This window comes from Rhinopithecus bieti, unplaced genomic scaffold, assembly GCF_001698545.2.
Source record: "Rhinopithecus bieti isolate Rb0 unplaced genomic scaffold, ASM169854v2 scaffold_10351, whole genome shotgun sequence".
In the NCBI taxonomy this organism is placed as follows: Eukaryota; Metazoa; Chordata; class Mammalia; order Primates; family Cercopithecidae; genus Rhinopithecus; species Rhinopithecus bieti.
Window position 1 is genome coordinate 3,506,944 of NW_016806805.1, and position 13,648 is coordinate 3,520,591.

The 13,648-nt window shown below is 36.9% G+C and overlaps 1 long non-coding RNA gene across 1 annotated transcript in view; it reads left to right on the plus strand.

The window, feature by feature from the left end:
* The window catches only part of LOC108533169 (uncharacterized), a 72,878-nt gene extending 63,303 nt beyond the window's left edge, over positions 1 to 9,575 (plus strand). The window contains exon 4 of the long non-coding RNA XR_001886670.1: positions 9,099 to 9,575. This is a non-coding gene — a long non-coding RNA (uncharacterized LOC108533169). The remainder of the gene's footprint in view (positions 1 to 9,098) is intronic.
* Positions 9,576 to 13,648: the final 4,073 nt, after the last annotated feature.

Below are 13,648 nucleotides of genomic sequence, written 5' to 3' on the forward strand. Positions count from 1 at the left end.
TTTTATTTTATTTTATTTTATTTTATTTTATTTTATTTTATTTTATTTTATTTTATTTTATGGTTACTGCGGTTTGCCTAGCATCATCCAGTCATTATTGTTGTTGTTGTTACTATTGAACAGAACTACTCAAACTTTGGCAATTTTGGTGATACATGGAGCTGAAGTGTTGGCACCTACCCTTAGGTAATGGAGACAGTAAAATATTCCTGTTGCAAATCAAACCTCTAGTTCTTTCACAAACATAGATTCCAAGAAAATTAAGTGAAAATAACATAGAAGGGAGAAAAATGTGTATTAAATTTTCCATTTGGCTTACCAACTAATCCTCTTTATTAGGCTACCTTATTTCCTTGAAACCCTTACTCTAAGAGTCAATGCATATTTTCATGACTTATAATGTCTCTTTATCAAAGTTTTAGAAATTATGTTTCCTCTCTTCTAAATTTCATTGGTTCAGCAATCCTCCAAGACATTTTTTTTTTAAAAAGGTCTAATCAGAGTTGTGTACTATCTCTTCCAATAGGAATAAATCCTGTAAGCACTGATTCTTGGCCAGGCGGCTGGTGAGTTACATTTAGCATTAAGGCATTAGCAAGCACTGGCAGAGTGAATATGTGTGTTTTGGTTTTGGAGGAAAACAAAACTATTTGGTAAACCTCTATTAAACACTTTTAGTGGTTTAATTCTAAATAGCGTTCAGTTTACCCAGCTCTCTTTGAAGAGACTACTGGAAATCCTAGCTTGATGTGCTGTTTCCTGAACCCTGTGCAGTTGTTACTAGGGCTTCCAGAAGTAGACATAATTCAAGAGACCAGTGCAAATTATAGAAAGAAAAGTAACATCGATGTCAGGTTGGAAACAGGTATGAGGCTGCAGAGAAGTGGTAAGATCACAGTGCAAGAGGTTGGGAAATAAGGTAGGATACATGATGGTTTAGGAAACAGGGCCTGGACAAAGAAAGTGCTGGATCTTGTTCTTTTTCAATGCTGGTTATACACCTGAAAAGGGAACAGGCAGGTATCAGTACTGAGGGGCAGATCATGGGCTTAAGGTTGTAGAACTAATTTAGACTCTCAGTCTAGTTATAGAAAGATGATAAGACTTGGCACAAAGAAACATCAATATTCATCAACTTGGATGACGTTGTAAAAGAAACATGGCCGTGGATTTAAATATATATATGTTCATGGATTTTTAAAAAATTAGTAACATTTGGCAGCATATTGAGGTTAAGGGGGTTTCATAACCTTAATCTAAGTATAAACAGATGTTTTTGCTGCTAACTTATATATGGACCTTGTTCCCAGATACTCCATGACAGAAGGAAGAACAAAGATTAAAAGAACACACACACACATCTAATGGGGCTCCTGAAATCTCCAGCTGAATCCTTTTATTGCAGAATATTTGGATAGTGATATCAGGCAAGCCTAACTTGAGAGGACTTCTGGGTAATGGTGAGATGAACATACATTCTGAAAGATTTGAGGGAATTGACATAATGAATTGCAAATATATTCCAATATGAAGAAATGTGGAGGAAGAGGCTAGAGAGCAGGTGCTCTGAAAGCAGGAGGAGTCTTCATGCTGTCTCCTGAGCAGAATTATTTTCCAGATTTCTCTAAAACCCTAGTTTACTAACACTAGCAACAGACAAGTAGTTCCCCAGTCAAATAAGAAATCCTCCTGGAAAAGGAGAAGAAAGTCCTCCCTTGAGGGCTTCAGCAATGTTCCTATCTTCAGGAGCAGCTCCCTCCAGCAAGAGACCTGTCTATGATTCTCCCTTGGGTCAGTGCAGTCTGGTTAACCACCTGCTGGGCCCGCTAACTACCTCTCTGCTGATTTGCATCCTAAGCAATGACTCTCAAACTTTGGCTGGCATCAGTCACTTGGGGGGGTTAGTTTGTAAAAGCACACATTGCTGACCCCACTCAGAGTTTCTGATTCAGCAGGTCTGGGGTGGGGCCCAGTAATGTACATTTCTAACTAGTTCCCTAGAGATGCTATTGCTACATCTTGAAGAAATGCTGCTTTAATATATACAAATATTAAAAGTGTTTTTAAATAGTTGTTTATTAACAAATATAGATCATTTTCTGTAATCCTGGGGTACACTTACTAACCACTTTTTACTGCTAGTTGCTGAGTGTTTAAAATCTTTCCAAAGATCTCTGAATCACAAAATCTCAGAAGCTCAAGTGTTGGGCATTACCTTATGGAGCCAGATTTTCTAATTTTATCTTCTTCTTCCTTTCTTTTTTTTTTTTTTTTTTTTTTCTGAGACAGAGTCTTACTCTTTGCCCAGACTGGAGTGCAATGGCATGATCTCAGCTCACTGCAACCTCCACCTCCCGGGTTCAGGCGGTTCTCTTGCCTCAGCCTCCCAAGTATCAGATTACACGCATCCACCACCATGCCCAGCTAATTTTTGTATTTTTAGTACAGACGGGATTTCATCATGTTGGGCCGGCCAGTCTTGAACTCCTAACCTCAGGCGATCCACCTGCCTTGCCCTCCCAAAGTGCTGGGATTACAGGCGTGAGCCACCGCGCTCAGCCCTTTCTTTCTTTATGAAGCTTTAAATACAATTTCACTCTTTATGCTGCAACTCAATATCTCTAAGCTTTGTGGTAAAAAATCAGTCTTCCTCTCTGGCCAACTGATTATCAGTAAATGATTTGTTTTTTCACCTTTTTTCTTCTTTATAGGTAAGGATGGTGGTCTACAGAATACATTAACTTTTATAAAAAACATTGTAAATGGACAGGATATTATTAGAATTGGTCCTACTTATGATCATCTCCCTTTTCAAAAATATCACTGCTCAGTGCTAGCTGGCTTTCTGTTCTGTTTATTGATCTTATATTGTTTTCCTGTATGGGTAACATGATATAATTCTTGCAGATGAGGATCCAATTTATTTCTTCTTTTTAGTTCTTCTGAAAATTCTTTTTTTTTCTTTTCTGTAAGTTCATAACATGTTAGTATCAGAGGGACTTTCTATCACAAGGTCTCCTTACTTGCTTTTTTTCATTTGTTTACATTATATTTTTTAAATTGTGGCAAAATATACATAACATAAAGCTTATTCTTTTAACCTTTTGAAAGTGTATAATTGAATGTTATTAAGTATTTTTACAAGGCTATGCTATCCATTTTCAGAACTATTTCATCATCCAAAACAGAAACTCTGTACTCATTAAATAATAACTTCCCATTCTCCACTCTCTATGGCCCCTGGTAACCTCAATCCTACTTTCTGTCTCCAATAATTTGCCAATTCTAGGTACCTCATACGAATGGAATCCCACAATATTTGTTCTTGTGTCAGGCTCATTTCATTTCATTTATCATAATGTATTCAAGGTTCATCCCTGCATGCTCTTATAATCTGTATTTCTTATTGGAGCTTGCATTTTTTCTAGAGTCCTTTTCCAAGAGCAATCTCTCCTTTTTATTTTATAATCATCTTCCCTTTTTTTAAACTTTTTAAAACTGATTCTACTTATCACAAAGGTATGGGTTCTGGAATTGTTTCTGTTTGGCCTTTACCAGCAGGTGAATAGAATTCTGTGTGCTGATTAGTTATTCTGTGGCTCGTGCAGAGTGTCTCTGAAATCTCTGATGTTATCTTATTCCTTAGCCGGCCACAGCAAGCAGGGTTTTCCCAAAACATTTTAGGAGTCTCTTAGAATTTCTTCAAGAGGTCTCTTTCCAGTTCCTTCTGGAAGTAATCTGTAAAGCTGAGGGCCTTAGAAATAGGGAGAAAAAAACACCTGTTAGATGCTGTATTGAATGGACCTTACCTGCAAGGCAGTTGTTTCTTTAGCATTCTGTCATTAACATGGTTGTTGTTTTTTTCTCATATATTCAGTAAATAAAATAAGTAGATGCTACTGTTATGAAAAAGTTTAAAAGAAAAGGAGAATTTTTAAATCACTAACTTTATTTTGTTTCATAAACCTTTGCCTTACATCTGACAAGGCGGCAAGCACATGACTCTCTGCCAAAGGCAAAAAAAAAAAAAAAAAATCAACAATCTTCTGATAGATGTAGTTAGAGGAGAGTGACATCTTTCTGTTACCTATGAGTTCAGCCTGCATATCAATTTATAATAGTTGAGGAGAATTAAAGGTTGTCTCCAAGCAAAGTAAATAGTAAAGACAAAACACTGGATCAAAAGAAACCCAATGACAGTGGATTCTTTTTTCATCACTGCAAGTCACACTAACTTACAACTGCTTGAAAACAAGGCTGTGCTCAACTACTACCCAACAATCAGCTGGATAATATCAAGCATCCAGCTAATTTAAAATAAAGATCTCATTAGTGTATCTTTATGTGTATGTGTGTATTTTCTATTTTTAGTTATTTAGTCTCCAGTTACACACACACATATACATTAATATATATACAGACACAGACACACTGTGCACACATGATTTGAAGACATCTAAGTAGCCACTAGTTCCTTCTTTTTACCTTCTTTTAAAACATTGATTAGTACTAATTAGTGAATGATGTTTAAGAAAATAGTATTTTTAAATTTCATTTTGTATATGATAGACTCTATCCAATTAGAAAGAAAGAGACTACATGTTATTTTTACTGGATTTGCAATTTAATGGACCAAGCTTGGATTCCTTTCTGAGTTCAAAATTACTTAAGCAAAATGGGAAGCATAAATAGCATTGTGTATACCTTTTATAGGCAGATAAAATAGAAAGTACTTTTACAGAACCATCAGCCTTACACATACATTTTGCCTCAATTCTTGATATTACATTTCCTGTCCAACATTATGCATTCAGAAAGCTATTTTTTAAAAAGGGCTTACACTACAGAACCAAAGAATGAAGAGATGATTATAAGGATGGAGCTTTAACTCCTTTGCCTTACTTGAAACTCTGCTAGTTGAGAACTTGAAGCATCCAATCCATGTTGCTGTTGAATTTTCCAGAATGGAAATTTTTAATTGATATTAAAAAGAAAGTTTTCTATTTCTAGTTATTTATTCTCTAGTACTGTAAGTACCACAAATTCTTTCATTCAAATATAGTCAAACAAATATTTGAAGGAAGCTTTGTCATGCCCTGATTCCTAGTTGAAGATTAGTAAGCAGAGTTCCTTCTTGCAAAGTGTTACCAATTTGGCAAAAGTAAAAGAGGAATAAGATGAATATCCACATATGGTTAAGGTAAAGCAGAAATGCCAAGGTATGGTACAAAGTTTTAATCAGGGAAGAGATCAGGTGCCCTTGGAAGGATAAGAAATAATTTTAGGCCAGGTGCAGTGGCTCACGCCTGTAATCCCAACACTTAGGGAAGCCAAGGTGAGCAGCTCACTTGAGGCCAGGAGTTCAAGACCAGCCTGGCCAACATGGAAAAACCCTGTCTCTACTAAAAATACAAGAATTAGCTGTGTGTGTTGGCACATACCTGTGATCCCAGCTCCTTGGGAGGCTGAGGCAGGAGGATCATTTGAGCCCTGGAGGCAGAGGTTGCAGTGAGCCGAGATGGTGTTACTGTATTTCAGCCTGGGTGACACAGCCAGAGCGAGACCCTGTCTCAAAACAAAAAAAGAAAGAAGGAAAGAAAAAGAAAGAAGGAAAGAAGGAAGGAAGGAAGGAAGGAAGGAAGGAAGGAAGGAAGGAAGGAAGGAAGGAAAAGAAAAAGAAAAGAAAAGAGAAAAGAAAAGAAAAGAAAAAGAAAGGAAGGAAGGAAAGAAAGAAAAGAAAGAAAGAAACAAAGAAACAAAGAAAGAAAGAAAAGATTTTAGATGGTAGCATCTGAGATTGGTCTTGATTCTCAAAGTTTAGTGTGCATAAGGATGAAAGAAAGAAGAAAGGAAGAGAGAGAGAGAGAAAGAACGAACAAAAGAGAGAGAAAGAATGAACAAATGAAATGAATGAACGAGAGAGAATGAATGAAAGAAAGAATGAACAAACAAGAGAGAAAAAAGAAAGAGGAAGGAAGGAAGAGAAAGAGAGAGAGAAAGAAAGAAGAAAGAGAGAGAAAGAAAGAAAGAAAAAGAAAGAAAAGAAAGAAAGAAAAAGAGAGAGAGAAAGAAAGAAAGAAAGAAAGAAAGAAAGAAAGAAAAAGAAAGAAAAGAAAGAAAGAAAAAGAGAGAGAGAAAGAAAGAAAGAAAGAAAGAAAGAAAGAAAGAAAGAAAGAAAGAAAGAAAGAAAGAAAGAAAGAAAGAAAGAAAGAAAGAAAGAAAGAAAGAAAGAAAGAAAGAAAGAAAGAAAAAGAATTTAGATGGTAGCATTTGAGAATGGTCTTGATTCTCAAAGTTTAGTGTGCATCAGGATTACCTGGAAGACTTGTTAAAACACAGATCGCTAGGCCCCATACTTAACATTTTTTATTTATTATGTCTGGAATGGGGCCCAGAATTTATATTTCTAACAAGTTCCTAGGTGATTCTGTTACTGCTTTTCAAAGACAACTCTTAGAGAACCACTGCTTTAGAGAGATTAAAAAGGAGTGGAGAATGTTCAGCAAAAAGAAAGAAAATGAGCAAATTTGAGAGGCAGGAAACTGAAGGGTACTTTAAATAATAATAATAGTAATGACAAACAACTAAACTTTTTTGAGTGATCTCAATTTTGCCAATGAGGAGATTAAGTTTCAGAAAGGTTAAAGAATGGGCTTGAAGTCACAGAGCTAATTATTGGCAGAGTCAACAGTTCAGAACCTTATATCTAATTGCCATGATTAATAGTAGGAGTTAGTACATCTTGATTGACGCTGGCATTTTGTGAAGCAGTAATGAAAGTTAAGGCTTAGGATACAGGTTGCGGTTGTATTTTAGAGGGCTTAAGTGCCAGGGTAAGGAAGTTTATACTTAGGATATCAACAGAGATATATTAAAATGTTTTGAGCAGGATTAATTAATTGAGTAGCAATGAATGTAATGAAGAGAGAGAAAATAATGGAAGCCTAGTTAGAAGCCTTTTATAAGAGCCCAAGTAAAAGGAAAGGAAGGAATAAACTAGGGCATTTGCAGTTGGAATGGAGTAGAGGGTATAGAGGTAAGAGCTATTTTTGTAGGTAGACTGTAGTGGTGATTCCCAATCTTACCACCAACTGTGATTCCGTGATCCAAAAGATTTGGTTTATGAAGCAAACTATATTTAACTAAACAAAGATAAACATGTTCCATTTGAGATTAGTATTTTTCCCATTATGACACAAATCTAGATTGTAACTAACAGTTCATAATCACCAAATATTAAAAAAAAAAAAAATAAAGTCACAGCACTGTCCTGGTTGTGATAAGTACCAAACTTGAACAAGGGAGCAGAAATTTTAAAATATTTTACTGCTTTGCGTATCAGATCCTTGTTACTATGCCCACATCCAAGGTCAGTCACGTGATCAACATTTTAGATTTAAGTCTAATCTACATTCATGTTTCAGGTATTCTTCTGATGCTATCAAAAGACATTGTAATGTTTAAATAATCCTTAGACAATAAGTGTTACCATACTGATATAAAATAATTTCAGGCTGGTCATGGTGGTCCATGCCTGTTATCCCAGCACTTTGGCAGGCCGAGGTGGGTAGATCACTTGAGGTCAGGCATTCGAGACCAGCCTGGCCAACATGGTGAAACCCCATCTCTACTAAAAATACAGAAATTAACTGGACTTAGTGGTGCACACCTGTAATCCCAACTACTTGGGTGGCTGAGTCATGAGAATCACTTGAACCCAGGAAGCAGGGATTGCGGACAGCTGAGATTGCACCACTGCACTCCAGCCTGGGTTACAGAGCAAGACTCTTGTCAAAAAAAAAAAAAAAAAAAAAAAAGCCAAAGAAAAGAAACCCATGTGGCTTTATTGGTAAATATATAAGTATTTAAAGTAGGTATTTTAAAATTGAATGTATCTTTCCTGTCTTTATGGTTCTAAAACTATAGAATTTTGCTACCTGATAATGTGTGTGGGGTCTAGAAGTCAAGGAAGACTCTCTAGGTTCAGATCTGTTTTGGAAGAGGGTGGAGTATTGAACAAGACAGGAAGGTCGGAAAAGAACCCCTCTGGGAAGAGTTGGTGCTGAAGATAAGATGGAGTGAGAGAGGCATGTTGGGCTGTGGGTTTAACTCAGGACCCATGGCAGAATATTGCTACCAATCAGCCATTATAAAAACAAGAAGAATTGAAACTTTTTGGAGGCCAGAAAAAACAATATTTCTCTCCAATGTGAAATATTTTAACCTGAAAAACTTCAAGATGCAATTTTCAGATAAAATAGGCCTATTCTAATGGTGAAGTAAAAGCTCCACTTATACTTTCTGTCACTGCTCACGCCTGTAAATCCCATGGGAGGAATGCCATGATTTCCTTTAGACATAACAGTTGTAGCCCACAAATAAGCCGCCATTAAAGAGTCAAGCAACAGGCCTCCAGTAGCTGCAGCTGGAGAAAACACTGGATAAGGTGATCCAATTTCTGCACAACAGGATCTAGTCTCTCCTCCATAGTAGCATTTAGTCTGGAAGATAGTCATTCTCATACTGTCAAAAGCCAGGGTGCCAGAAAAGGGAATCTTTGCAGAAGCAAGTATTTTACAGAGAACTTGAGAGAATGTCTCTCCCTAGGTTTCAGTATCTATTCCATAGCAAATTAGGAATAACAATAGCTAGAGTTATAAATACAATTCATCATGTGTATTTTGAAATTGAATTTTGAGCAATTAGCATAAAAATACTGAATATGCATTGCAAACTAGCATGCCAACCTTGCTAAATGAAATAACAGCCCTGACATGTACTTAAGTAGAAAGTGGAACTACACAAAAATGGAGGCATATCAGTAGATAACATGTAAACCAGGATGATGAATTAAGAGGACACAAGTAAGATCACCATGGGTATTATTCTTAACTACATATAGCTAACTGAGTCACCATTCTCTAAGGAGGAAAAATTAGAAGGAGTGCTGAAAGGGAATAACTCCAGACTGTTAATTACTTACAGTGAATATATGTTTGCATATATTTGCTTAAATTAGCTGTTAAGGAAGCTCTATTTAATTTATTCCTCAGTGTGGGCTGAGTCATCAACAATTATACTTTTCACTTTTTACATAGAATCCAGGACAAGAAGAATCTTCCAAGTGTTGCTAACCAGAACTGAGCAGATCCAAGTAGCAACTGCAGCCAAGCCATTAGTCCATGTATGGAGAGACTAGAGAGAGCATCCCCGCGTGGTGATGCCTCAAGCTGCAGGAGCACTCGACCAGAGTCCGTGTAGCCCTTGGCAGCTGATGAAGCACAGCCTGGGACAAATGGAAGTTTTAGCAATGAACCGATAGGTCAAGGCTAACCAGAAAGAATGCAGCTGGGTAATGCAAGCTATCCTACCTTGTAATTAAAAGGGTTTTCTGTGTGGTTACCTGACGTAGTTACTAAATGGCTTGCATGAAATAACATGCAGCATTCTGTACTCACTGTGCAATTACCTTATATCATCACCCTACAGTCAAAAGACAAAAAGAAAATTCAGGGTGAAGCTTTTAACCGCAATTTGTAGCAAAGATGTTTGGAATAAAAACACATTGCTTGTTACCACTGGCTCTTGTGTTAATCACCTAATTGCAAATTGGTATATATTTTTTTTTCTCTTCCCACAGGCATTCAATGGCTTAATTTTTTCCTTCCTGTTTGGAGGCTTGGAAATAAGACTAGTGAACCCATAGTTCAAAGATGGAATATAATATAAAAATGGAAATGTTCTGTAAAGCAGTATATACGTCTTTATTCACAGAAAAGCCTATCAAAAACTCCACGTTCTGGAGAATACATTTGCTGCCTTTGAATATTGCTTTCCTTTTACCATGGTCCATTCTGGCATTTTGACCCTCGTTTCTTAAAGAGAAGAAGACTTAAATTCACACTTTGCTTACTATATTCTATAGGTGACTGTCACCTTCTACTAATGGAAATGACAGTAACCACTGGTTGTTTGTGGCACCAAGAGAACAGTCTGCATAGTCATCCCTGGCACCTAGATCTGTGCCATTCAAGATACTCGTACAGAACATACAGCCTTCTCAGGTGGATGAGAGAGCTTAAGTAGACTAGTGTGACGAAAGCTAGTTAGCACAGTGTTCTACCAAAGGAAAGGGATAAATGAACATATGGGGTCCAGGCAGTTATCGTCTTACGTCTTCCTTCCTCCTCCTTTTTATTTTTAAACTTCCCTCAAATGCAAAATCTGTTTGTTACAGAAAATTGTATCTGTAGTGATGAAAGGTATAAGGAAGCAAACAAAATTACCCTTTCCCCACCTCGAAATTAATGCAAATGCTATGCATTTTAAAATTCTTCCTTTTCAAGATTTATTATTTCTATTTTCTATACTTCTGAATATATTTATTTCATTACACAAAATGAATGTATATGTTCATCAGTCAGGAAATATTTTGAGTCTATAAGAACTAGTTTCGGCAAAGACAAATTTCAGGTCAATATGGTGTAGAGATTACAGATGATCCTTTTATGAGCAATTGGAAGGAAAAGAAAATGCAGAATTGGTCATCTCATCCAGTTGTCACATAACATAGGACCAGGATATGTGTGTGTGTGTGTGTGTATACACATATACATATATATATACATATACATATCTGATTTTTATGTTTTTTTTTTTTTTTTTTTTTTTTTTTAGTCTGGTTGAAATACTATGTTCACCTCCATTTTGGCTGTATTCCCAGAATCTTCTTTTTCATAGCTCTGGGTTATAAACTTCAACTAATTATCTTAATGTATTTATTTTATCTTTTAGTGTATTTAATTCAAAGTTTATGTTTGTAAAAAACAAACTTGTCTTATAAAATGTAACCTTGAGGGAAGAGACAACACACATCCAAATAATGAATAAGCAGGGTGAAAGAAAAAAGAAAAAGCTGTGACTGCGGCTTGAGTTTGCAATCTCACCTGCTCAGTTAAAAACCCCTTACTTTCCGAACCACACAAAAAGAACTATTTTTTGTTTTGTTTTGTTTTAAAATCGCAGCTGAACATAACACCAATGAAATAATTTCATTCCTAGCAGCTAAAAAAAAAAAAAGAAAATTTAGGGGGTCTAAATTAAAAATTTTCCTCTTTCCTTTTATAATGGGCTTAACTTGTCATCATGTTGTAATGCAAAGGCTTTCTAAAACTAACCTTATTGAGTGGATAAGGTGATAAACCCCACTGGCTGTGGTTGGAAATGTAAAAACTGAAATGAAAATGTTGAAGGCAGGAAACAGGTTTTTGTCGATAAATTCACATGGGACGAATGAATAAATTAAAATTTATCCAGTTTAGGCCTTCTAGCCTTTCGCAAGTAGTCACAGGTTAACCTGGCTCCCAGACTGATTTTGCTGGGATACCCTTAAATCAAGTGTCTTAGCTTAAGACTAAACCAAATTCACCCAGCCTTTAGGTACATACAAACAGGTCTGAAAAATTTGCAGAGGAGGTAAGGACTATGTTGTGTTCTTGAGTCTTCTGAGCAAAATTTTATTTCTGGAAAGGAGTTTGACCAATACTATAGAAAAGGGGTGGCACTGTGTCTTCCCCCTCAATTTAATCCTTAATACTCAGACTAATCCCTGGTACATACATGTAACAGGTTCAGTAACTTTGCCAGAAAGTAGACTAGCAGCTTCAGTAGATGATAGCCTTGGCTGCAAGTATTGCACTCTCAGCTAGACACGGGTGGTGGCTACTGCCTTTGGTGTCCTCAGTAGGAGGAAATATTACCCTATAAAAAGGACGGGTGAAGAGGAACACTAGCCAGGTGTCACCAAGAACATTAGTTTGTGGAACACAGAGGAAGAAGTTCTTGAGAAGCCTCATACTTCTTAGCAGAAACAGAAGCTGAGTCAGGAAATATGGTTTTGTGATCATTGTTTTGACAATATATTTATTCTCTGGCTGTGATGACCTAGGAAACATGGATTTTCCACCAGCTTAGAGTTTCTGCTAGAATAAAGATGACTGAAGTGGGTGAAAAAAATATCTGTGGCATTGAAACATGATTATATATGCATTTTAGACAATATTTATAGTTGAGATTTAAGTGAATTGGTCATATATGACTGATCTTCATGGTTTAGTTGGATGTTGGGTGGGAAATGTGACATTAGAATGTTTACCAACAGATAAAATGTGATTTATTAAAACTATGTGGTGTGAAGAACATTATTAAATGCCATGGAAGGTTGACATTAGAGGGAAGCAAGACATGTGTGGCAAATTCCTACCTCTACTGAATGTATCCATATTTTTATAACCAGGACAATGCAGTTATGCAATTGCCTTGCTTATGGGCTAAATGACTATCAGTAATTATTAAGGGTTGTTGTAAATGATAAGAATGTCTTTCAAGCTTACTTTGAAAAGGCTAACTATTGCTGGGTCTCTATAAACAAGGGTTTAGATAGGGATTTGGAGCCCAGATAGCTGGTAGAAGAGGTCCAAAGGACGGTACCGTACTTCAGGAAATATAGCTTATCAGGAGAGTATGCTGGATGCAAGGGCCTTGAGTTTTGTTCACCGCTGCAGCCATAGCTCCTGGAACAATGACACTCACTAAGTATTTGTTGAATGCATGAAAAAATGGATATGCAGTGGGGGCATCTCAGGTGGCTCAGGCACCAGGGGAACCAACCAAAAGCAACTTATGTGAGCATGACTTAGCTTCAACTGAAATTAGAAGTCATCAAATTAGAAAAGGCCATGCCATCTTCCCCAGGAAGCAAGAAAGACAGTTCTGGTCCGGGGTTAACTAAGAAATATTTAGATCAAGGGCCACTGAGAAAACTGGTAACCTAATGGACTCTTCATCAGCTATTTATGTCTGTTGCCAAATAACAAAGTTATCCCAAAAGGTATCAATTTATTTTGGAACCCAGGAGCAGCTTAACTGGGTGGTTCCAGATCAGGGCCTCTGATGAGGATGCTGTCCAGCTATTGGCTAGGGCTGCAGCCATGTCAAGGCTTGACTGGGGTTAGAGAGTCTTCTAAGCTCACTCCAATAGTAGATGGTGGGCCTCAGTTTCTCATTGGCTGTTGGTAGGCTGGCAGGTTCTTGCCATGAGAACCTCTGTATAAGGCTGCTCAAACATGGCACATTGCTCTCTCCCAGAGTAAGTGATGAAACAGAGAGAGAGAGAGAGAGAGAGAGAGAGAGAGAGAGAGAGAGAAAGAGAGAGAAAACCTGAACAGAAGCCACAGTCTTTTATAATCTAATCCTAGTAGTGACATCTCATCACTTCTATATTCTGTTGCTTGCACAAACCAACCTTGGAACATTGTAGGAAAAGACTATTCAAGTGTGTGAATAACAGGAGGCAGTGATCTTTGGGGACCATCTTAGAGTCCAGCTACAGTAGTAGCTATGGAGACTATTCCAAAACAGTGTGTCCCCCAATAGAGGAAAAGTGAGCCAATCCTAACCCTAAAGGAGTTTATAGTCTATGTTGGGCTATAGAAATTTTTGAATAATTATTTAAAATTAAAAGTAAGCTGTCAACAAGTTCAAAATAAAACCCCAAATCTCTCTTATAGGTTTCTGCTATAATATTTGAACTGGAATTCTGACTGCTCAGAAACCTATCTAATTTGGGGCCTAAAGTCAGAAATTTATT